This window comes from Phaseolus vulgaris, chromosome 11, assembly GCF_051622355.1.
Source record: "Phaseolus vulgaris cultivar YP4 chromosome 11, ASM5162235v1, whole genome shotgun sequence".
Taxonomy (NCBI): domain Eukaryota; kingdom Viridiplantae; phylum Streptophyta; class Magnoliopsida; order Fabales; family Fabaceae; genus Phaseolus; species Phaseolus vulgaris.
Genome location: NC_143508.1, coordinates 38,679,814 through 38,704,023, shown reverse-complemented (window position 1 = coordinate 38,704,023; position 24,210 = coordinate 38,679,814).

Here is a 24,210-nt window from a genome sequence, read left to right as displayed (position 1 = left end):
GAATTATAATCGAAAAGGAAGGATTGGGAGTCGGTCTCAACCTGAAAATATCACAAATTGCCCTAAAGGCTTGAAGTGCTACCTAGGAATTGGAATGTAATTGAGTCGGGGCAACGTTGAAGAGCATGTAAATCATTGAAAAAAGTAATATATACATAAAAAAAATAATTTGAGGAGCATTCTCCCGATCGTGACAGACTCGGTCGGAATGACTGCAACTATCAGCTACAACCACATCTGAGGCAGCGTCAGGTTTCAAAATGGACATTTTAGACCAAAAAAACCATCTAAAGTGGTAGGACCTTTAAAGTAAGTAGCAATGTCTAATACGTGTGGGTCAACCCACTCGTAGTTAGGAATATCAGACGCAACACCAACGGCTAGTCCGAATTATTTCTCAGACTACCAGATGCGGAGTGAGTAGGTTCAGAAGACTTAAGATTCACAATAGATCCAAAAGACTCAGCAAGAGAAGAAATTACTAACCTTTTTTAGTAAAAAACGGGGAAAGACAAGAAATTGCTTGAGACTCAGCACTTGGATCATGCTTGATGAACTCTAGCACAAAAGATAAAACAACAAACTCATCTTTGTTTACAAACACTTCTATTTATAGAACGTCAAAGAGGGGAGAGAATATGAAAAGTCACCTCTCAGACCGTTAGATCACTTCCCATCTGAGGGCACATAACGCTTGACATATGAACCAGCACGGATTAGTGACTGTTAGATCATTTAGATTGAATAGTGTCCACCAAACGACATTTCAAAAAAGCACAAGTCACATCTCTGACAACATTATATGCACCCAATAGTCACATCTCACCTCGGGGCACCTAATGGTCACATCTTGACTCTTTAGAAACTGGTGATGCTTCGAGTCTAGGGGGTAAGTGTACCAGTCGGTACCGGAAGAGTTAGTCACTCGGTGACGGTTACCGACTGGCTGTGTTAAAACATACTTTGTGTTAAAATATTTTTTTTTTTTACTTTTTCTCAATACCTCAAAATACTCAAATCCAGAATTTCAGAATTTTTCACCAACGGCATTAATTTTCACACATGTTTTCAACCAGCACAGATTCAGTGAAACAGAGGAAACCTATTATGGAATTAAAAATAGTATTGAGAAACTTCAAAGACACAATGGAATTGATGTATATGAACTTGTATAGATCTAACACACAAGCATGAACTCAAATATGAAAATAAAAATGCACCAAAAGCTCAAATACAAAATTTTAAAACTGCAGTCAAATTAAAACAAACAACCAAATCAAGAAACAATCAACACCACACAAATTTGTTGACATTTTAGGATGCACATGACTTTGACAAAACTGAATTGGATTAAAAAATTAAAATGACTCAACATAAAACAGTTTGCACCGATTAAAACATCAAGAAGACTCAATTAAAATGAAAACATAACAACACACACAATTAGGAACCTAAACACAAATTGAAATCCGGATTGCTCAAGAACAATTGAACAAAACAACCGGTTGAAATTTTAAGAAACAACAACACAATTAAAATTGAAATTAAAAACAGCAAGACATTCAAGAACATGATGAAAAACACGGAATTAAGAACAACACAAAATAAAAATGAAGAGAAAGCACTTATCTCTTGAAGAATCTTGGCTCTAGATACCAAATGATGGAATTGTGCCTTCATACCGATTAGAATTCTTGAATGTTGAGTTGAATGGCGGAAGCTTCAATGGAGAAGGCATGCAAGGAGGCTCACTTGGAGCTTGCGAATTCCTCGAAGGTGCATGCTAAGTATGGATAGTGATTGGTTGAGCCATATCACTTGAGCTAGGTGAAGAAGAAGACTAAAGTGTTTATCCTAAAGAGACAAGACAAGAGAGTGAGATTGGCTAGCAACTTGGGCAGCAATTCACTTATTCATTAATCTTGAAAATACATGAACCAAGTACCTCCTTATATAGGATTAGAGGGTTGGATTTGAACAAGGAAAATGGTGGGAATTTCAAATGAAAATGGTTTGAATTTTGGCGCCTAAAATGAGCTCACATGGAAGGTGTGACATGGTGTGTAACATGTGCTCCTTTTAGGTCTAAAGGACTGGCCTAGGTTAATTAAGAGTCTTCTAGAAACCCTAATTTAACCTAGGTTGGTTTTTAGATGCCTAATCAAACCCTAATTACAATTAAAAAAATACAAGTAAAATTCCTATTCTATTTTGACAAGAAAATAAATTCTACTCTCCACTACATTTATGGCCTTTTTAAACATATATAGGAATGTTTCTCTGCCATCAGTAGCAGAATCACAATCCTCTTGAATCTTTTTTGCCATAACTCTAGTTGTTGGCCTTGATCTTCTATTTGTTTGGCTTGTGCTTGGGCCTCTTCCATCATGTACTTGTTTTGTGAATGGTATTTGATCCTGCCTGTTGACCAAAACGCTGGAGCCTTGCCTCGTCAAACTTGGATCGACTTCTGTGCCGTGTTAGCCTCCGTCTTTCACCGCGATTCACCTCAAGAACCTGCAAAAGAACAGAACAGCGCCGCTGCGGCCGATCACGCTCCGACGCCCAAGTCAGCGACTGAACCACCAATTACTAAGAGTAAAACTCAAGAACTCTAAAGGAACCGTGCAAAGTTCTCTCTCAGCGTACTCTCGTTCTCGCAGTTGTAAAGAAGTAATCTAAACGCGTGCGTACCTCAAAGTTCGTTGGAAACTCTTATATACCTGGGCACTTTCTCTCTCCTGGCAGTTACACATCTGGACACGTGGCTCGTATCCAGCCGTACACGTGCCGTCATCTGGAGCATCCTTGACTTGGGCGCCACTTCTTACTCTTCAGGATTTTGGCTAAGTTACTTATGCATGACACAACTCAGTGCATAATTGCCTTGGAGCGTGATCTCTTCTGGGTGGCGAGTTCGGGTGCCTTCGTACACACCTTCCCTGTGGTCTCGCCGGCCGCCTTCATGATCTACTCTTCTTGCTTCACCGTGTACGTTCAAGGGCGCTATCTCCCGAGCTCATCCTCTGGCCCGCTGGGAAAGACTATCTGACTTCATCTTTGGCGATGTCCCTGCTTCGGCGATCTCTAATCACTTGGTCGCCTGGGTTCACGTCTGGCGACTTCATCTTCACCCTGGTGACCGCCAGTTTAGGTATGCTGGAGATCGGAGCACGCCAACTTAATACCTGGCGACTACACGAGCCCCCCGACTTCCTTCCCTTCTGCCAGCCAGGTGTCCCATCCAACACACCTATATAATAGCTTGATGTCACGTCATCACTTCCGACTACCAGGGCGGTACAGTATTTATTTGTTCCCTTGCTTTACTTGACATCATCCTTATTTTTATTAATGCCCATGACCTTGTCTTGGTTTCTGAACAAGGTTACTCTCTTGCCTCTCATCTCTATTTTGAGGGTTGTTGTAGGTTTTGTTTTACTGTTTGTATTGATTATCATATCTAAACTAGATTTGAGAATAGTGGTTTGTTCCATATAGTTAGTTGTGTTGTTTAATAGCATTATAGCTTCTAAATATCAAATGTAGATTTTAGGAACACGTGAATTTGGTTTCAAAAGTTTCTTTCTCCTGGAATTTCTTTGAAAGCATGCATTGCAACCAACGTTGATGCCATGTTGTTTATAATCCTTCCTAATAAGTGTCATATTTCAGTAATATTTCATATTAAAAGACAAACACTTAGGGATATTTATTGAAAAATAAATATAATTTAACCTTTGATTTATAATATGAATAACAACGATTTATTCCCTAATTTTTGTTAATTTCAGGATTCTAGGGGAAAATGGAGATGAAAGGGTTAAAGGAGAATAAACAAGATGAAAATGGAAAGTTGGGACACTCAAAACTCGCTTAAGCCAGAAGCACTCCAGAGGAACTCGTCCAAGCGAGCCCTATCTCGCCTAAGTGAGATCACTCTAGAGAAATTAGGCTTTTTCTCGTCCAACTGGCCTAAGCAAGTTGTAACTCGCCTAGGCGAGAAGTCACTTAACCCAAGCCCAACTAGGTTAAATATGAGGCATGAGGCATAACCCTGGACATCATTAGAAGAATAGAAGGTGATAGAAAATCTTATAGGAGGCAGTTATTAAGGAGAAACATCCTGAATCTTCTTTTCTTGTTTTCCATACTTGTAATGGCCAACATGAGTGGCTAATTATACCCTTTGACATTAGGAGTAATATGTTCAAACTCTTATGTATTGAGGTGATATTTAACCATAATATTTTGTTCTTGATTGATTATTGGTATTGTCATTTTATTCTTAACACTTGTTTGATCATGATTTTGATCCTTAGATTTGAATAAAAAGTACTTATAAGCATCTGACCTAAATGATAATGTATAACATATTTGAATGTTAGGAATGTATTTGAAATGTTAATAGTTAACAACATCTACTCGTAACGATAAAGATTTTTTGTAAATATGCGAGGAATCGATATTTAGGAGACTATCTTAAATACTTTTATATGCGAGGAATCGATATAAATGAATTTTATACGGACATTAATATCAATCAATAATAAAATATTATTATGTTTTTCAAAATACAAAAGAGTGAGAAGGATCAACCTAAATCCCCATTTTTCCAATTCAATCAAACAACTCTTTACTTTGCTTTATTTACATTATTGCAATTTCATACACAACAAACACCCAACAAACCTTTACCTATTGTTTTCTATTTAGTGAATCTTATACTTGAGAATTCAATTGTTCCTTGTAGGTTCGATATCCGGTCTTATGGATAAATTATTACTTCTAACACGGTACACTTGTCGTACACTAGTCATCAAGATTTTGGCACCATTGTTGGGGAACAATTTCATTTTTTAGTAAAAATTCCTAAATATTGTGAATATTTTAATTTATTTTAATTTTTTTATTGCATTAATTTTTTTATTTTATTTCTAGATTTGTTTTATTTTATTTTCAGATTTATTTTGAATTTATTTTATTTTAGTTGTTTTCAATTTCATTTTATACTGCTAGTGAATCTTTGTGCTAACCCTTGAGTGAAAGTTATCTTATATGATAGTAAGAGGTCAAATTCTCAAAGACCAATTATTATTTGAATCAGAGATTGAAAAGGCAGCAAGAAGAAACAAGGAGACAAAGAGAAAAGAAAATCAAGGAGACACTAGAGAAGAATCCTCAATCACTTCTTCCTTTCCCATTAATACTTTTCAGGAAGAAAGCAACATGGTTGAAGAGTAAGCACCACCTCCTAGGAGAACACTTGGAGATTATGTCATGCAGTAGGGGCCAAGGCATTTTTCTAGTATCGCAATACCTTCTACCACAAAGACCATGGAGATGAAACCTGTTTTCCTTAGTCTTATCGGTACCTATCAATTTACAACAATGGACCATGGGGATCCTATTTGTCTACATTTTATGAATTGGTGGGAACAATGGACTTTCAATCAGATCATATCGAAAATGTCTATATACGTTTGTCTCCTTTTTCATTGGCAGGAAAGGATAAAGAATGACTCAAATCACATTCAAATCAGAGTCTCACTAGCTGATCCTGCCTGTTGACCGGAGCGCGGGAGAATGCCTCGTCAAAGGATCGACGTGCGCGCCGCTTCTCACTTCCGTTCCTCCTCTGGATCTATCTCAAGAACCTGCAAAGAAACGATACGGCGCCGCTGCGGCCGATCGCACTCCGACGCTCAAGTCAGTGACGGTATCACCAAATACTAAGAACGAGAACCGTGCAAATCCTCTCTCACTCGCAAGCGTAAAGTGTATGAACTGAACGTGCGTACCTCAGAAAGTCTGTTAAGAACTCTTATATACCTGGTGGTTTTCTCTCTCCTGGCAGTTACAGACTTGGACACGTGGCTCGTATCCAACTGTACACGTGCCATCATCTGGAGGCTCCCTGACTTGGCGCTGCTTCTACTCTTATTTTGGCTAAGTTACTTATGCATGGTGCTGCCCAGTGCATAGCTAACTTAGGAGTGCGATCTCTACTGAAACTGGCGAGTTAGGGCCTACATACACCTTCCCTGTGGTCTCGCCGGCCGCCTTCATAATCTGCTTCTCCTTCGTCTTCGGCGATGTGTTTATTCTGGCGATCTCCGACTGCTTGGTCGCCTGAGTCTACATCTGGCGACTTCATCTTCAACCTGGTGATCGCCTATTCTGGTAAACTGGAAATCGGAACACGCCAACTTAACAATCGGCGACCACACGTGCTTTCCGACTTCCTTCCTATCTGCCAACCTGGCGCCTTGTCAACATGCCTACACTGTAGCAGGACGCCACGTCATCATACCCGTCCACCAGGGCGGTACACAAGCCCCCCAGTCTTAAGCGAAGACTTGTCTAGCGAAAAGACTGAAAGAGCCTTCGTCAACACCGATCTACGTGGCACTGACGCAGAATTCCAAGCGCTCGTACCTTCTGCTGCTCTGACCCTCCACCAAACCCTTCACCGATCGCTCGACACGTGGCTTCATCAACGGCTCTCTTCATCTGCCGTTAGCGCTTCCAAAACTTATTTCGAAAACCCTTAAACCCCCTACGCTCCTACTGTTCCATCACTTTCTTCACACTTGCATACGCTCTTATTTCCTTCTGCGAAAGCTCTCGACGTTCCTCGACGCTCTAGATCACCACCTCCCTTCAACGTTCTCCTGATCATCGAAAGGTAACTACTTTCCTTCATCTGCTGGATTTCCTTGCATTTTCACCGATTTGCATCATCCTGTAACTGTCTGGTGCATACGCTGTGGGCTGTTTTTCCATTTCTCCTTCTGCGTAACTTAGGGCTTTGTCGATCGTCGCAACGAACTCACATTCGTTCGTCTTTCACCTTCCTTCTATGATCGAGTCAGCCTTTGTAACCCTCCTGATTATTATTTTTTTTCTCTTTCTTCTTCCTTTGCAGTTGCTACCATGACTCGCACCAAGATTACCCCGAACCCCCCTCCATCAGCGCGAAACCCTCCTTCACAAACACACGACTCAACACAAGTTCGTGGTGCTGTGAGGCCTGCATCTTCCCAAACTGCCCTGGCTCAGGCGACTCCATCTAACGCTGGAGGAGCCCCCATCCCTCTGCCAGACTTCAAGACTTTATACCCATGGGCTAACCCAACCCTTCTAAAGGAGACCTCGTCGGTGAACACTGCGGGAGCGGTTCTGCGGTTGACTAATGGGGACGAGGCCCACCAATCGTTTCACAAGGAGCACGATGAGAGAATGATGGTGCTGCCTTGCCCCGCCGCTCTGCCAGTGTGTGCCGATGACAAAGTGAGCGCCGACTGGCCCTTCTGCTTCGTCTACACCACTTTCTTCAAGAAGGTCAGGCTCAGGTTCCCTCTCACTCGATTTGAGAGGGAACTCTTGACCGAGCTCAACATCGCTGCCGCCCAGCTTCACCCCAACAGCTGGGCGTTTGTCCGAGACTTCGAAATAACGTGCGCCCACCTGGGGTTGCCCGCGTCGGTGGACGTGTTTTTATTCCTGTTTGAGGCCAAGCACCCAGGAGACCGCCTGTGGGTCAGCCTGAATGCTATTGCTGGGAGATCCATTTTCACCATCTTCCAGCAGTCGTACAAAGATTGGAAGGGGAAGTTCATCCAAGTGCGCGCAAACGATAAAGACACTTCCCTCCTCGACGGCTTCCCCTTGTACTGGGTGGACAAGGGGAAAAAGGAGTCCAAAAGCTGCTTCAGGAGGCCCAGAAGTCCTGATAGCATGGGAGCTTTGGACCGAGACCTCTACCTATTCTGGAAGAGGGTGGCAGATGCAAACATAACATTCCTGACCCCCACCCTAATCTCCTTCGAGTTCTTTGAGGACCAGTTGGAATTCCAAATAGGTTAGGACGCTACACTCTTGTCTCGATATTGCTTCTGATGCTGTTTCTGGGCGTCTTGTGCGACACGCACAAGACTTTGGTTTTATCTTTTCTGCATATGCCTGTTTTTGCTGTCTCATTGCCTCATACACTTATCCTTTTCTCCTTTGAGCTAACTCATGCACTTTCGTTTCATGCAGATACCATGTTGGGTAAGAACATGCTCGCCGACTTAAAGGCGCTCGCCCGAAACCACGGGTTGGCGACCGGTTCCCAGACGGTGCCCAACTCGGCGGTCGAGAAGGCCATCATTCATGGGCGATCACCGCCCAAGGAGCCCACCCAACGCAAGAAGCTGGTCCTTAAGAGGCCTAAGCGGAAAGCCCCCCAAGTCGTCCAAGAGGAAGAAGAGGACGACAAGGTCACAGAGGATGGCCTTGTCACGAAAAGGAAGAGGGTGGCACCATCTTCTCCACCTGCTCAACCCCCTCTTCCAACCTCACCACCCCCATCAACGCCTGCTCCTCCTCCCTCATCGCCAACACCACAAGCCCCTTCACCACCAGTCCAAGCAGTTCCCTTGGCCACTGCGCCACCTGCAACTGAGGCCCCAGAGCCAAATTTCTTGGAGGACCCCCCGAGCGCCTCTACACCACATATATCAGCAGGAGGGGGCCCCCCTTCCAACACTTCAGCTGCAGGAATTGTTCCAATCGGGGATGAGGTCGCTCACACCTCTCCAATCCTAATCACCGAATCCCCGATTGCATCGCCACGCCAGGAAGCAACCACTGAAAATATTGCTAAGGAAGGTGGCGACGAGAACCCTCAACAAGCCCCCCTGGCGCCTCTCCAAGCCGCAAACCTTTCCCTCGAGGTCACGAGGATGTGGGAACCTCGACTGCTAAACTGAAAAACATAGCAGAGGATATCCCATCGATTATAACGAGGGCTGTGGAGAGCTCCACCTGGAGGCTTCAAGATGAACTCTTCAACCTCAGGACCGACAACTGCACCATGAGGCTCGAGGTGGAGAAGTTATCTGCCAATCTGACGCTCGCGGAAATGGAGCATTCCCGAGTAGAAGACGCGATGAGCACCGAGCTCAGATTGGCACGTCAAGAGGCCACTGACCTTCGCCGCAAAATTCATGACCTTGCCCAAGAGAAAGTTGAGCTAGAAAGCAAAATTGTGCCTTTGCGCACCAAGGCGAGTGACCTGGAGGCTCACATTCAAGCTAGTGCCGATAAGGTACAAAAACTGGAGCAAAGGTCGATTGACCGCGAAAAACTACTTGGGCAAGTAGAAAAAGCAAGGGATGACGCCATGGCTGATCTCACCGAGGCGATCAAGGAAAAAGGAAAGATGGCTGCCGAGTTGACCCAAGCTCAAGCGGAATCCAAGAAGGTTGCTGATGACCTTCTTCATGCTCAAGAGACCAACGAACAACTCTGAAAACAGGTCGAAGAGCTGGAGCAGCAGAACAAGGAGCTCAAGAAACAGGTTGAAGAATTTCAAAGGCAAATTGAAGAACTTAAGCTAAGCTCCGCTCAGATTCTGGTTGCTGGATTCGAAGCCGCTCGGGAACAATTCGCATGCCTATTCCCCGATCTTGACCTCAGCATGGTGTCGATAAACAACGAAGTAGTAGATGGAAAGGTCGTTCCCGCCGAAGACTCAACCAACTCCACCTCATCTGCTACTTTATAGTTCTGCTTGTATATATCTTGTAACAAAACTCGTGCATATGTGTTTTGAACAGTTACTTATTTCAATCGCGAAACTTGGATATTCTTTCTTCTGACTCCTTTTGAGCGCTTTCACCTTCTTTGTATGTTTAACTTTGCCGAGTTTAACTTAGCAATTTTGCAAACACGACCTTTGGCGTAACTGTCTCGAGCCGATTTAAACTTAAGCAATAATCGCTTTAAACAACTTGTACTCTTGAGGCACTAACCCGATCATAAGAAAAGCTTTCAAGCAACGAACTGTAACTCAATCATTGGCTCAAACAACGTCCCACTCGACTTGCTTTATCAAACAAGTCTTTCAACCTTCTCACCACGTTTGAACTTTTCGCGATCGCCAAGACCTCTTGGTAACACAAGCTTTTCCCAACCTCATGCTTTGGCAGTCATTTCTTTATCTGGGGCAGAAATGCCCTTTGGGATCTTCCTTTACCCCCCTGAACTTCAGAGCTGAAGACCGGCTGGCTAGGCGTTCTCTTCGAACCTACCTTAGCCACCTTTCAAGCTTCTTCCACCCTCTTCGCCATACCTGAACTCGTTCAAGACGAGAAGGATTTTATCTTGCCTATACCCGCACATAAGCGAGAAGGTCTTTAACTCGCCTGAGCTCGCACAACGGCGAGAAGGACTTTATTTGATGCCTCAACTTGCCCAGGGTGTACATCTCCTCCCCCCTGGATGCACTGAGGACCTTTTCTTTCTCTCGCCTGCACTCGCTCAACGGCGAGGAGGTCTTTAATTGGCCTTGGCTCGCACAACGGCGATAAGGACTTTATCCGGTGCCTCAACTTGCCCAGGGTGTACATCTCCTCCCCCCTGGATGCACTGAGGACCTTTCTCGTCTGCACCCGCTCGACGGCGAGGAGGTCTTTAACTTGCCTCTACGTTGCCCCGGGAGTTACATCTTCTCGCTCCCAGAAACACGGAGGACTTTTCCTCTTTCTCGCCTGCACTCGCTCGACGGCGAGGAGGTCTTTAACTTGCCTCTACGTTGCCCCGGGAGTTACATCTTCTCGCTCCCAGAAACACGGAGGACTTTTCCTCTTTCTCGCCTGCACTCGCTCGACGGCGAGGAGGTCTTTTGCTTGCCTCAAGACGCGCGAGGGCGTTGAGGTCTTTCATCTGGTGCCTCCGATCGCCGAAAAACGATGAGGACTTAAAACTTAACTGGTGCCTCTAATCGCCGAAAAACGATGAGGACTTTAAAACTTAACTGGTGCCTCTAATTGCCGAAAAACGATGAGGACTTTAAAACTTAACTGGTGCCTCTAATCGCCGAAAAACGATGAAGACTTTAAAACTTAACTGGTGCCTCTAATTGCCGAAAAACGATGAGGACTTTAAATCCTTTTAGAAAACACGCGACATATCTTTTCTTGCCTTAAATCATGTACAAATGACAAGGTCTTTCTTCAAAACTTTTGAAAATAGCACATATGCAATATGAAAACACCTTATACTTCGAAAACTCTTCTTTTATTGGGTGGCCTCATTAAAAACCCTCCTTAGGGAAAAAAGAGCGCCCCCTTCAAACTGTTTTAACAGAGACATTGTAATATAACATTGTGTTTGTCTTTACTTACAAAGCTCTTAACTATAGTACAACTTCAGGTGTGTGGCGTTCCAGGTGCGAGGAATCGCCCCTCCTTCCAGCGTCTCTAAGCGGTAGGCTCCGTTCCCGAGCGCCTCGGTTATTCTGAACGGTCCAGTCCACTTGGGTGATAGTTTATTCTCCATCTCGTACTGGTGGGCCTTCCTCATCACCAGATCGCCTTCTCTAAACTGCCTTGGCACCACCTTTAAGTTGTATCTTCGCTCGATCCTTCTCTTCACCGCCTCAGCCTTCAACCTCGCTTCTTCCTTGACCTCATCCAGCAGATCCAGGTTCAGCCTTCTCTCTTCATTCGAGTCTTCCTCTACAAAGTTCTGGAATCTCGGCGAGCTCTCCTGGATCTCCACTGGAATCATGGCGTCACACCCGTAGACCAAGCTAAACGGGGTCTCGTGGGTTCCTGACTGCTCGGTGGTGTGGTACGCCCAAACTATACGGGGTACCTCCTCAGCCCAACTTCCCTTGGCTTTCTCAAGCCTTCTCTTCAAACCTCTCAACAACACCCGATTAGCTGATTCCACCTGGCCATTTGTTTGAGGGTGCTCGACGGATGCAAACACTTGTTGAATTCCCACTCCTTCGCAAAGCTTCTTCAATAGGTGGCTTGCAAACTGCGTCCCATTATCTGACACCAGGCGCTTAGGCACTCCAAACCGGCACACGATGTTCTTCCATACAAAACCTTCGATCTTGTGCGCGGTGATCTGGGCCACTGGTTCTGCTTCAATCCACTTGGTGAAGTACTCAATCGCCACCACCAAGTACTTCATTTGCCTGATCGCCAGCGGGAAAGGTCCCAGGATGTCGATTCCCCAAGTATGAAACAGCCAAGGGCTATAGATCGACTTCAACTCCTCGGGAGGTGCCTTGTGCCAATCGGCGTGCTGCTGGCATTGTTTGCAGCACTGGGCATATTTCTTGCAATCTTCTCTCATAGATGGCCAATAGTAGCCTGCACGGAGAGTCCTTGCGGCCAGAGCTCGACCCCCGACGTGGCTTCCACATATACCTTCGTGGAGCTCTGCCATAACTCTCGTGCACTTCTCGCCGTGTATACATTCCAGGAGTGGGTGAGTGAATCCAAACCTGTACAGATCGCCATCAATCAGTGTATACTTGCTGGAATTTTTCTTTACCTTCCTAGCTTCTGTTGGATCTAGCGGGAGGAAGCCATCTGCCAAGCACCGCTTGTACTGTGTTATCCAAGTGTCTGGCTCATGGGCGGCGCAGACCTGCATCACGTCCACCTTCTCTCCTCGACAAGCTCTAACTCTCGGCGATCTCAGAGTTCCTTGGCCAGCAAGATCCCGGCGATCAGCGCCTCATACTCTGCTTGATTGTTGCTGGCTTTAAAGGCAAACCTCAAGGATTGCTCAATCAGCACGCCATTGGGCCCTTCCAATATGACTCCAGCACCGCTACCCTGCTGGTTCGACGATCCATCCACCGAGAGTACCCAACGGAAACCGTCTCCTTCAACCCGCGTCGCCTCTGATGAGAGCTCGACCACAAAATCTGCGAAGATTTGCCCCTTGATCGGGCCTCGAGGCTCATATTTAATGTCAAATTCTTACAACTCTACTGCCCACTTCACCATTCTTCCTGCAACGTCAGGTTTCTTCAAGACCTTCTGGATGGGCAGGTCAATCATCACCAGTATTGTGAAACTGTGGAAGTAGTGGCGCAACCTCCTCGCCGAAAACACCACAGCCAGCGCAGCCTTCTCCAGGGCCTGATATCTCGTTTCTGGGCCCTGCAACACTTTACTCACGAAATAAATAGGCTTCTGAGCCTGATCTTGATCCTGGGCGAGCACCGCGCTTACTGCCCTCTCAGTCACAGCGAAATACAACCTGAGAGGGGTACCCGCCAGTGGTTTGCACAGAACCGGCGGGCTCGCCAGATACTCCTTTAGCTTGACAAAAGCTTCCTCGCATTCTTTCGTCCAAGCGAACTTGTTATTGCGCCGTAGACATTGGAAATAGGGATGTCCCTTTTCTCCGCTCGCTGACACGAAGCGAGATAGGGCTGCCATCCGACCTGTCAGCTGCTGGACTTCTTTCACTGTAGCCGGGCTTCTCATCGCCAAGATGGCGGCACACTTGTCCGGGTTAGCCTCTATTCCCCTTTCAGTCAAAAGAAAACCCAAGAACTTTCCAGCCTCCACGCCGAAAATGCATTTCTCTGGGTTGAGCTTTAACTTGAACTTGGCGATCGTCGTGAACAATTCTTCCAAGTCTGCAACGTGCTTGCTTTTCTCCTGCGAGGTCACGACCATGTCATCGACGTAGGCTTGCACGTTCCTTCCCAGCATCGGTGCAAGTACTCAATCCATCAACCTCTGGTACGTGGCCCCCGCGTTCTTCACCCAAACGGCATCACCTTATAGCAGTAGCACGATCTCTCCGTCATGAAGGCTGTTTTTTCTTCATCCATGGGATGCATCTTGATCTGATTATAGCCCGAGAAGGCATCCAGGAAACTCAGCAGCTTGCACCCTGCAGCACTATCAACCAGGGCATCAATGCTTGGTAAAGGATACGAATCCTTCGGGCAAGCTTTGTTCAGATCGGTGAAATCGACGCACATGCGCCATTTCCCGTTACTCTTCTTCACCAGTACGACATTTGCCAACCATTCAGGATACTGGACTTCCCTGATGTGGCCTGCAGCGAGGAGTTTCTGTGTCTCGTCCATGATCGCCTGCCTCCTCTCTTCGTTGAATTTCCTTCTCCTTTGTCGCACCGGTCTCACCATGTTGTCCATCGCCAGATGATGGCACAAGAAGTCGGGATCGATCCCGGGCATGTCCGAAGCGGACCAAGCAAACGCGTCCAGATGCCGCTCAATCACCTTGGCGATCTGGTCCTGGAGATCGACCTCCAGAGATCTTCCGAGCTTGAAAACTTTCCCTCCGATCTCCTTCTCGAGCAACTGCTCGACAGGTTTGGGCCTGGATTCTCTGGCGATCACCGCCTTGGCGATTCCCAGTTCCCTCGCTTCCTCGAGGCGATTCCGCGCCTCTTCCTCCTCCAGGTCAGCCTCTCTCTCCCCCAGCTCAGCGTCTATCATCTCTACATCCCTTCCAGCGATATCCTCTGTTACCGGCGGTCTGGGCTTCACACCGGGAGGTGGGGTGGTTGTTACATAGCTCACGGACCTTTTGTTTTTCAGGCTATTCTCATAGCACCTTTTCCCTTCTTTCCGGTCCGACTTGATCGTGATCACCACCCCTTCCATGGACGGCAGCTTCACCTTCATGTGCCGAGTCGATGGAATTGCGCCTATCCTGTTAAGAGTGGGCCTTCCCAACAGGATGTTATATGCTGAAGGGGCGTTTACGATGAGGTACTTGATTTTCCCCGTCCTCGACCCAGCCTCATCTGTAAACGTGGTTCTCAACTCAATGTACCCCCTGACCTCCACCTGGTCACCAGCGAATCCATATAAGCACCCTCCATAGGGCCTTAGCTGGTCAAGGGGCAATTCCAGCTGCGTGAAAGTCGGCCAGAACATCACGTCTGCCGAGCTTCCTTGGTCCACCAGAACTCGGTGGACCTTCCTCCCTGCTGTTATCAACGAAATAACTATGGGATCGTTGTCATGAGGCACAACGTCCCGAAGATCCTGCTTTGTGAACGTAATGTCCACCTCCGGCGAGTGATCTTCAAACATGTCCACTACCATCACCGATCGCGCATACTTTTTCCTCTGCGATGCGGTGCATCCACCACCTGAGAAACCCCCTGCAATGGTGTGGATCTCCCCGTGGATTGGCATTTCGTGTTGCTGGGCTTCTCCACCTGCTGGCTGGGAACTCGATGCTCCCCCCGTCCTCCTGTCCAGCAGATAGTCGTTTAGGAACCTGCTCTTAACCAGGTCGTCGAGCTGGTATCCTAAAGACAAACACGAGTCCAGGTTGTGGCCAAAGCACTGGTGGAACTCGCACCAGGCGTCCGGCTTTGACCCCAGCACCTTGTCGCCCACCTTCTCAGGCGCCTTCAACCTAGCAGATATGTTAGGGATAGCGATCAGGTCCGCTAGACCCATGACAAATTTGTGCTTAGGCGGGCGATTGTATTCCCGGCGTGCTGGTTGTTGGCGTGCTGGCTGTTGGCGCGCTTGGCTTCTTCCCTTATTTCTCCTATCGTAAGGATAGCGAGTCCTTTGGTCTTTCCTGGCTGCCGCCGCCGTTTCCAGCACCCTCTGCGGCTGGATCCTGGTCTGGGCGCGTGGTCTGGCAGGAGCCACGCTGCCTCTCTTCTCGGCGACTTCACTCTCGTCGGCGATGTGGGCCACCGCAAGTCGCCTGACTTCAGCAAACGTCGCTGGATGAGCCCTGATCAAGGCCTCGCATAATGGCCCTGGCTGCACGCCCTTCTTGAAGGCATAGACTAGCATTTCTTCATCCTTGGCTGGCGACCTGACCATCTGCGCGCCGAAGCGATTGAGGTAGTCTCTGAGGGACTCCCCATGGTACTGCCTTATATCAAACAGATCATAGGACACCCTCGGCGGTGCCTTATTCACAATGTACTGCTCGACAAAGATTTTCGAGAATTGTTGAAAATTGGTTATGTGGCCATTAGGCAGGCTCACGAACCACTCCATCGCCGTTCCCTGGAGCGTACTCACGAACATCTTGCAGTAGACGGCGTCTAACCCTCCCGACAGCATCATCTGCGTGTGGAACGTGGTCAGATGAGCCTCTGGATCCTCCACACCGGTAAAAACAGCTTTAACCGGAACCACGCTCGTGGGAATAGGCGTGTCGGTAATCGCCTGAACAAAAGGCATTGGGAAAACACGAGGTGGCGTAGACGGCGCCACCTCTTCAGCAGAAGAACGTCCCTGCTGCTCCTGAAGAGCTCGACGCAGCTCCTCAGTTACCTTGCTGAGCTCCTCATTCCTGGCGCGAGAGGCGACCAGGTCCTCATGTATCCTTGCCTGCTCAACGCGCGAGGCTTCCACAGTTGCTTGCAACGAGCGCATCATCTCTGCCATCTACGCCATGGTCATGGCGGCGTCGCCTTCAGCTGCGACAGGCGCCACGGGACTGGAACGATTGCTTCTCATTTTTCTCATTAACTTCAGCGAACCACAGAAATACAGCAAACAACACTTCAACCACGATCGAATCAGCGATCAACCGGAGAAAACTCAAGAAACCGTGCAAGAACCCAAGAACACCGCAAACCTTCGAAGAAAATCGCAGCTTCACCAGAAACCACCGTTTCCCCGCGAATCAACCAAGCAAACGAAAGAACTCGAATCCACCGATCGAAAAGCCAAACAAACGATTCAAAACGCAAACTTCACCGAACGAAACTCAAAGAAACTACGAACGACGGTTGCACCAGCACACAACCACGTCGAAAACCTCAAAAACTTCCACGAACTCACGCTGTGGATGGGAGCAAGCTTTACACGGCCCCACGGTGGGCGCCTGATGATCCTGCCTGTTGACTGGAGCGCGGGAGAATGCCTCGTCAAAGGATCGACGTGCGCGCCGCTTCTCACTTCCGTTCCTCCTCTGGATCTATCTCAAGAACCTGCAAAGAAACGATACGGCGCCGCTGCGGCCGATCGCACTCCGACGCTCAAGTCAGTGACGGTATCACCAAATACTAAGAACGAGAACCGTGCAAATCCTCTCTCACTCGCAAGCGTAAAGTGTATGAACTGAACGTGCGTACCTCAGAAAGTCTGTTAAGAACTCTTATATACCTGGTGGTTTTCTCTCTCCTGGCAGTTACAGACTTGGACACGTGGCTCGTATCCAACTGTACACGTGCCATCATCTGGAGGCTCCCTGACTTGGCGCTGCTTCTACTCTTATTTTGGCTAAGTTACTTATGCATGGTGCTGCCCAGTGCATAGCTAACTTAGGAGTGCGATCTCTACTGAAACTGGCGAGTTAGGGCCTACATACACCTTCCCTGTGGTCTCGCCGGCCGCCTTCATAATCTGCTTCTCCTTCGTCTTCGGCGATGTGCTTATTCTGGCGATCTCCGACTGCTTGGTCGCCTGAGTCTACATCTGGCGACTTCATCTTCAACCTGGCGATCGCCTATTCTGGTAAACTGGAAATCGGAACACGCCAACTTAACAATCGGCGACCACACGTGCTTTCCGACTTCCTTCCTATCTGCCAACCTGGCGCCTTGTCAACATGCCTACACTGTAGCAGGACGCCACGTCATCATACCCGTCCACCAGGGCGGTACACTAGCTGAAAGAATGTAGAGGTAAAAAATTTACAAAGATTTCTTCCATTATCTCATTACATCAAAGCAAAGTCTGATATTTCTATGTTGAAAGAAGGATTAGATAAAGCCTTTTATGAGACATGGGAGAGATTGAAGGTGATGTTGATCATTTATTTTTAACCTATTAAAATGCTCATTGTTTGGTACCTAGGCCAAAAACTCCATATGCAAGTTTTTGAAGACAAGTTCCCCTCTAGTCTTTTCCCTAAAATTAATGTCCAATGAAACTTAGAATCATTTTAAGTAAGGCATATGAATGATGAAAATGCAAGGATAGAGCAAGGCCTAAGATGTAGAATTTATTTAAAATTGATGTAACTATAAACCTCAGTAAACCATTTGTAGAATTTTGCAGCATTGTTTGTTGGTTCTCCGTCTCCGGCTCAACCATTTTCTCCTCCCCCGTTAAATCACCGTCGTACGCCTCCTCCTTCTCCGTGCCCCATTCATCATCACTCGTCACCGCTCGGACATGCCACGCTAAAGTCACGAATTCGGCCGCCATCCTCGACCTTTCAACGGGCTAGGTACAAATCCCGAGCGAACGTGGTGGCGAAACAGAGGCTGAAGAGTTTGTTGAGGTGCGAGAGAGACACCATTGTTGAGAAAAGAGAACATAACAAAACACCTAATTTTCATTCCAAACAACACAAAACTACCACATATTATAATGCAAACGTTCAAAAGTCTGAAAATACTCATAATAACCCAATCCCCATCCATCTTCGTAGCTTAGGGTTTAAGGAGACAACGAAATCAAATGAAACTCGCAAGCATTTTAAAGATTCAGATTAAGTAACAAACTTACTAACCTTATGCGAATTCTTTTGCTGAATTAGAAAATAGAAGCATGAATCAGAGTTGAGTGTGAGAGATTACAGTAAAATCAAGAAGAAAGAAGAAGATAAAATCATATTGTTTGTAATTTTAATTTTGAAGACTTGATACTTATCATTATCCTTAAGACAATTTTTTTTATTATATAGCTTGAACATATCCATTGAAATATGAGATTTTTTTGTTAGGTTACTACTATTTCAATAGACATTATCCTTCAATACTTATTATTTCCATCTTGAACTTTTGTATGAGTAATTTCTCTAAAATAAAATAAAAAATGTATTGTAATTTTTGTCAATACTTTAAGCAACGCTTTTAAAATTGTGGTTGTTATACAAACTTTAGGTAACAACTTTAAAATTGTTGTCTTTATGAAACCATGACCTATTACAAACGGCCACGCTCACCAAGACCACAACTAAAACACCGTTCCCTAAACTCTAGGCTACGATTTTATGCTTTAGGCCATGATTTTATGTTATTACCTAAAGTAATATTTATTGTAGTCTTATGATTTCCACATGACATGCTAGGAATGAAGGGTACTTTGAGAACTCAATAGTCATCTTAGAAGTCTCCTTAGCTTATAAATAAGAGACTCTCATCTTGTAATTTCTAGACTTGATTGATATATGAATTTGTGTTTATGAAATTCTCAACACACTTATCCAAGTCTCTTCTATGATACTCATTGCATTCTTAGAAACTCAAAGAAGTTGGCCTAACCTATTCCTTGCCCTTTCCACCTTGTAATCTCATGCCTAAACTAAGAACCATCATGACTATTCAGTGCTTCCTCCACAAATCTACAAGTTTTTCGCTGCCTCACATCAATCTACACTCAACACTCAAGAAGAATTTCATCATCTAAGAATGAGCATGGAACGACTTCCATCACTTTATCTTGAAAACAACTTCAAGAAAGCTTCAAGATTCGTCCAAGAACTTGAATCCTTCCTTTCAAACTTGAATCACTTCACACACAAGCCTTACAACAACCTTTCACAACCTAAATTCATTGCCTTACCCATTAAGAATACCTCTTCCACCATTAGGAGTTGTTTTTCTTATTCTAACATTGCCTTCAGTTTTAAATTGAAGAGTGTTCAATCCATCCCATCTAAACCTTCCCAATAAGGCTTATATCAGTATATAATACTAATTTTTCTAATAATGGATGTGGGACTTTTGGCATACTAAAACAACTCAGTCGAAGACAAAAGTAAGAGTGAATTATTAATACTTCTTTTTTTGCCCACAAATGACACCAATATTTTGACCACAGTTTCATTAAGATTAAAAATCACATCTAAGATATTATCTACTTTAGAGCTTGATATTTTGTCATGGTTTAATCCTGTACCGTCCCGTCCCCGAGCATTGACCAAAGTCAAAGTCAACGTTAAAGTCAAAGTCAACATATAGTGGGACCACTCGAGGAGTCCAAGGAAGGAAGTCAATAGACTGGCCGCTTGAGGCGTCGCCAAGACAGGGCGTCGCCATGATGAGGTGTCGCCAAGATAAGGCATTGCCAGGATGAGGCATCGCCAAGAGAAGGCGTCGCCAAAGTAAGGCGTTGCTAGGAGAGGGTGTCGCTAGGTTGAAGCATCGCAGGTTAAGACGTAGCCCAGAATAGTAACAAAGAGAAGAGAAAGGTGGCTTCAAAGCCATAGTTTTAGTATTAGGAAGTATCCTGACTTGTGAAGTACCCACGCCACCTCAGGAAGACCCCTGGGTAGATACGGCCCAGGAGAGGGCCAAACCCAGGGGTGAACCAGGGGCGTGGTGCGAGAGTAAAGTAGGTGCGTTCCCAGGGGGACTGACTAGAGGCTGGGGCGCATGAGTTGGCACCCAGAAAGCCATCCCACGCACCAGATGCACTTCGAGGAAAAAGGACTCGCACAATGGAATAACCCTAAGTTGGGTTACAGCGCTGTGAGGCCCTCTGCGTAGAAGAAAGATCAAGTCAGAAGAACACGTGGCAATAAGCACTGGAATATCAATATTTTCTTGAAAGTTCGCTAAGGTACGCATTAATTTAGTTTACGTATCAAATGTTTCAAGGCACATTTTTATACGCTTTCAATGCGCTTTAACGCGCTTTAAATGCGGGAGGTGTATAAAAAGGGGTCTTAGGACGTTTGAAAGTGACCTGAGTTTTGACCTAATTCTCGCAGTTTTTACACACACGTAAACCCTAGTTGTTTCGCTGCGCACCCACTGTACGCACAGACAATTAGGGCAACACAGTATAGCTACTCAGTGTTTTCGACCACCTTCAGCGCATCCGTTCACGGTGTTCTGATACGGAGGTGTGTCACCTTTGATGTTTCTCGCTAGCTGACTTGATCGTCGGAGTGCAAACGGCCGCGAGGGCGCCCTTTTGTCCACTTCTTTTCAGGTACTCACGGACGGTGCAGAACAAAGATGCCCTAGCTCGCGAGGACAAGCCACGCACGAAGACGCACCCGGTCAACCGGCGAGAACATTTGGCGCCCACCGTGGGGCCCAATATAAAACATCAGTCCCACCACACAGTTTGCCAGTTCCAGTTGCAGTTTCCAACCCAGTTCCCACCACACAATTCCAGTTGCAGTTTCCAACCCACCTATGAGTCGCTGTACGCTCGCGTTTGTTCGAGTTCAAAGTCTTCACCCTTTGGAATTGCATGACAGCTAGGAGAAATTCCAAATGATGAGATCCACGAGACAAGGTTCGACGCGCGCAGAGAGTGAAGAGATGACCATGCAACAACTCATAGGTATGATGCAGGGTTTACAAGAAGCAATGGCAGCGTCGAAAGTGGAGCAAGAACGCATGCAAGCGGACCTCGCTGCATCTCAGGCGAGAAACGAAGAGCTCCACCGTACACCAAGAGAATTCTCAACGTCGTTCGCACAGGCGATCTTAGAGACAACGATTCCCAACACGTTCACAGGGCCCAAAGCAACCTTCACAGGGATAGAAGATCCTGAGGCGCACCTCATTGCGTTCCACACGCAGATGATGCTGGTAGGCGGCTCTGATGCGGTAAGGTGCAAGCTCTTCATGAGCACCTTGACTGGGATGGCCATGGACTGGTTCATCAGCCTCCCAGAGGGTCATATCACGTCTTTCGCACAACTTTCGCTGCTATTCAGAGAGCAGTATCTAGCCAACAAGGCCCCACCCCCAGTTTCATACGACATGTTTGATGTGAAGCAGTATCAAGGTAAGACCCTGAAAGAGTATCAAGGTGGGTACCACGGACGAGCCCATGATCGTGTACGCTTTCAGGAAAGGGGTGTCTTCTGGGCCTTTCAGCAAGTCACTCTTTCGCAACCGCCCCAAGACTTTTGCTGAAATAAGGCGTCGTGCAGTAGAGCACATTGCCTCTGAGGGTGAGGTGTACGAGAAACGCACAACTGTTGCGCCCACGCGCCCGAGAGCGCATATACGCGCACAACCCGCCAGGGTCCACGAAGCAGCGACAGGGGGGGAGAACCAAGACAGGAAGCGCCCCTACGAGGCAAGAAGAACCCAACCCAGAAGTCAAGCAGAGAGGAGGAAAGAAGGACGTAAACCGTTGAGGCACAACTTTGTGGTAGAGCTTAAAGACCTCATCATTGTGCCCAACATAGGTGACAGGTTGAGGCCACCAGTGAAGACCGACAAGGTGTTGGGACCCCACAAGGAGTCGTGGTGCGAGTTTCACGAGGCGTTCGGGCACCATATTAACAACTGCTTAGCGTTGGGCTATCAGTTGGATGAGCTTGTGAAGACTGGTTTCCTGAAGGATTATCTCGTTGGGTCTGCTGCGACCACAGTCCCGACGGTACCAGAGGAAGGTCACACGCATGAGATGCCAGTCCATGGGGAGGTACACACCATTTCTGGTGGCTTTTCCGGAGGAGGACCGACTGCCTCTCAACGTAAGAAATATGTGAGGTCAGTGAGTTCAGTTGCTGAGGAGTTTTCGGATGACCCGTGGGAGTCGGACCTTGTTTTTACCAGGGCTGACCTACGGGATGTCGTCCCACATGACAATGACCCCGTGGTCATTTCAGTAGTCACAGCGGGAAGAAAGGTACACAGGGTCCTCGTCGATCAAGGCAGTTTTGCAGATGTCAGGTTTTGGTCGACCTATAACAAGCTACAATTATACCTTAACCTTTTGAGACCCTATACTGGATGCTTGTATGGATTTGCAGACAACCAGTAGAAGTATGTGGCTACTTGGAGCTGAGAACGACTTTCACTGATGGAGCGGCGTCGCGTACCGAGAGCATCCGGTACTTGGTGGTTAACGCCAATTCAGCCTATAACATTTTGTTGGGCAGACCCGCCCTGAACAGATTAAGAGCAGTGCCCTCTACACGCCATATGAAGATGAAGCGACCAGATCTTAGTAGCAAGATGATTGTAATCAAGTCAGATCAGGAAGAGGCCCGAAAATGCTATGAAAATAGCCTGAAGACAAAGAGAGGCATGGTCATGGTGATCGAACGACCACCCATTTCAGGTTCACGAATGGAGTTAGAACTCTCGGAAGAGGCGATGGCGGCGAAGTCCACGCCTGTCGAGGCCTCACCCACAGGGGCGACGCCTATAGAAGACGCGCACGCAGAAGAAAGATACGGTGACGCCTCGCCAATGGAAGAAGCGTCAGGGGAGGCGACGCCCGATGCATCCGATAGGGCGACGCCGATAGAAGAGGATCACAAAAATGAGTCTCCTGCCGAGAGCGTGCGGGGTAAGCGACCCCAACTAGTGGATAATATGGTGGAAAGGATAATAGGGGGTAAGGTGTTCAAATTGGGACGTTTGTTGAGCTAGGAAGAACAAGATGAAGTGGCAGCAGTGATCTCACGCCACATAGATGCATTCACGTGGACTGCGGCGGACATGCCATGCATCGACCCAGATTTTTTGTGCCACCATCTTACCATGAACACCAATGTTCGCCCTGTGCGACAGAGAAGGAGGAAGTTCAACGAAGAACGATGCCTCGTTGTGAAGGAAGAGACGCAAAAGTTGCTAAGCGCCGGGCACATCAGGGAGATACAATACCCTGAGTGGCTGGCCAACGTAGTTCTAGTGAAGAAGGCGAATGGAAAGTGGAGGATGTGCGTCGACTTCACGGATTTGAACAAGGCGTGCCCCAAAGATTCGTACCCGCTGCCCAACATCGACGCATTGGTGGACAGCGCATCGGGTTGCAAAATTATGAGTTTCTTGGACGCATTCTCGGGTTACAACCAGATCAAGATGCACCCAAGAGATGAGTGTAAAACGACATTCATGACAGAGACATGCAACTACTGTTATAAGGTGATGCCGTTTGGGCTAAAGAATGCAGGTGCCACCTACCAGAGGCTGATGGACAAGGTCCTAGCACACATGCTAGGAAGGAACGTGCAGGCCTACATGGATGACATGGTGGTGACTTCGCATGAGAAAGGGCAGCACTCAGTGGACCTGGAAGAGCTGTTCGCCACAATAGCCAGATACTGCCTCAAGTTAAACCTGGAGAAATGCGTTTTTGGCGTGGAGTCGCGGAAGTTCTTAGGTTTCATGCTCACGGAGACGGGGATAAAGGCAAACCCTGATAAGTGTGCAGCCATCATCGCCATGAGGAGCCCAACCTCAGTGAAAGAAGTTCAGCAATTGACGGGGCGAATGGCAGCGTCATCAAGGTTCGTATCTACTGGAGGTGAGAGGGGCCACCCCTACTTCCAGTGCCTCAAGAGGAATAACTGTTTCGCATGGACAGATGAGTGTGAAGCAGCATTCCTCAAATTGAAGGAATACTTGGTGACGCCCCCTGTGCTTTGCAAGCCACGGATAGGCGTCCCCCTTCGATTGTACTTTGCAGTAACAGAATGGGCCATCAGTTCAGTGCTGGTCCAGGAGCAAGAC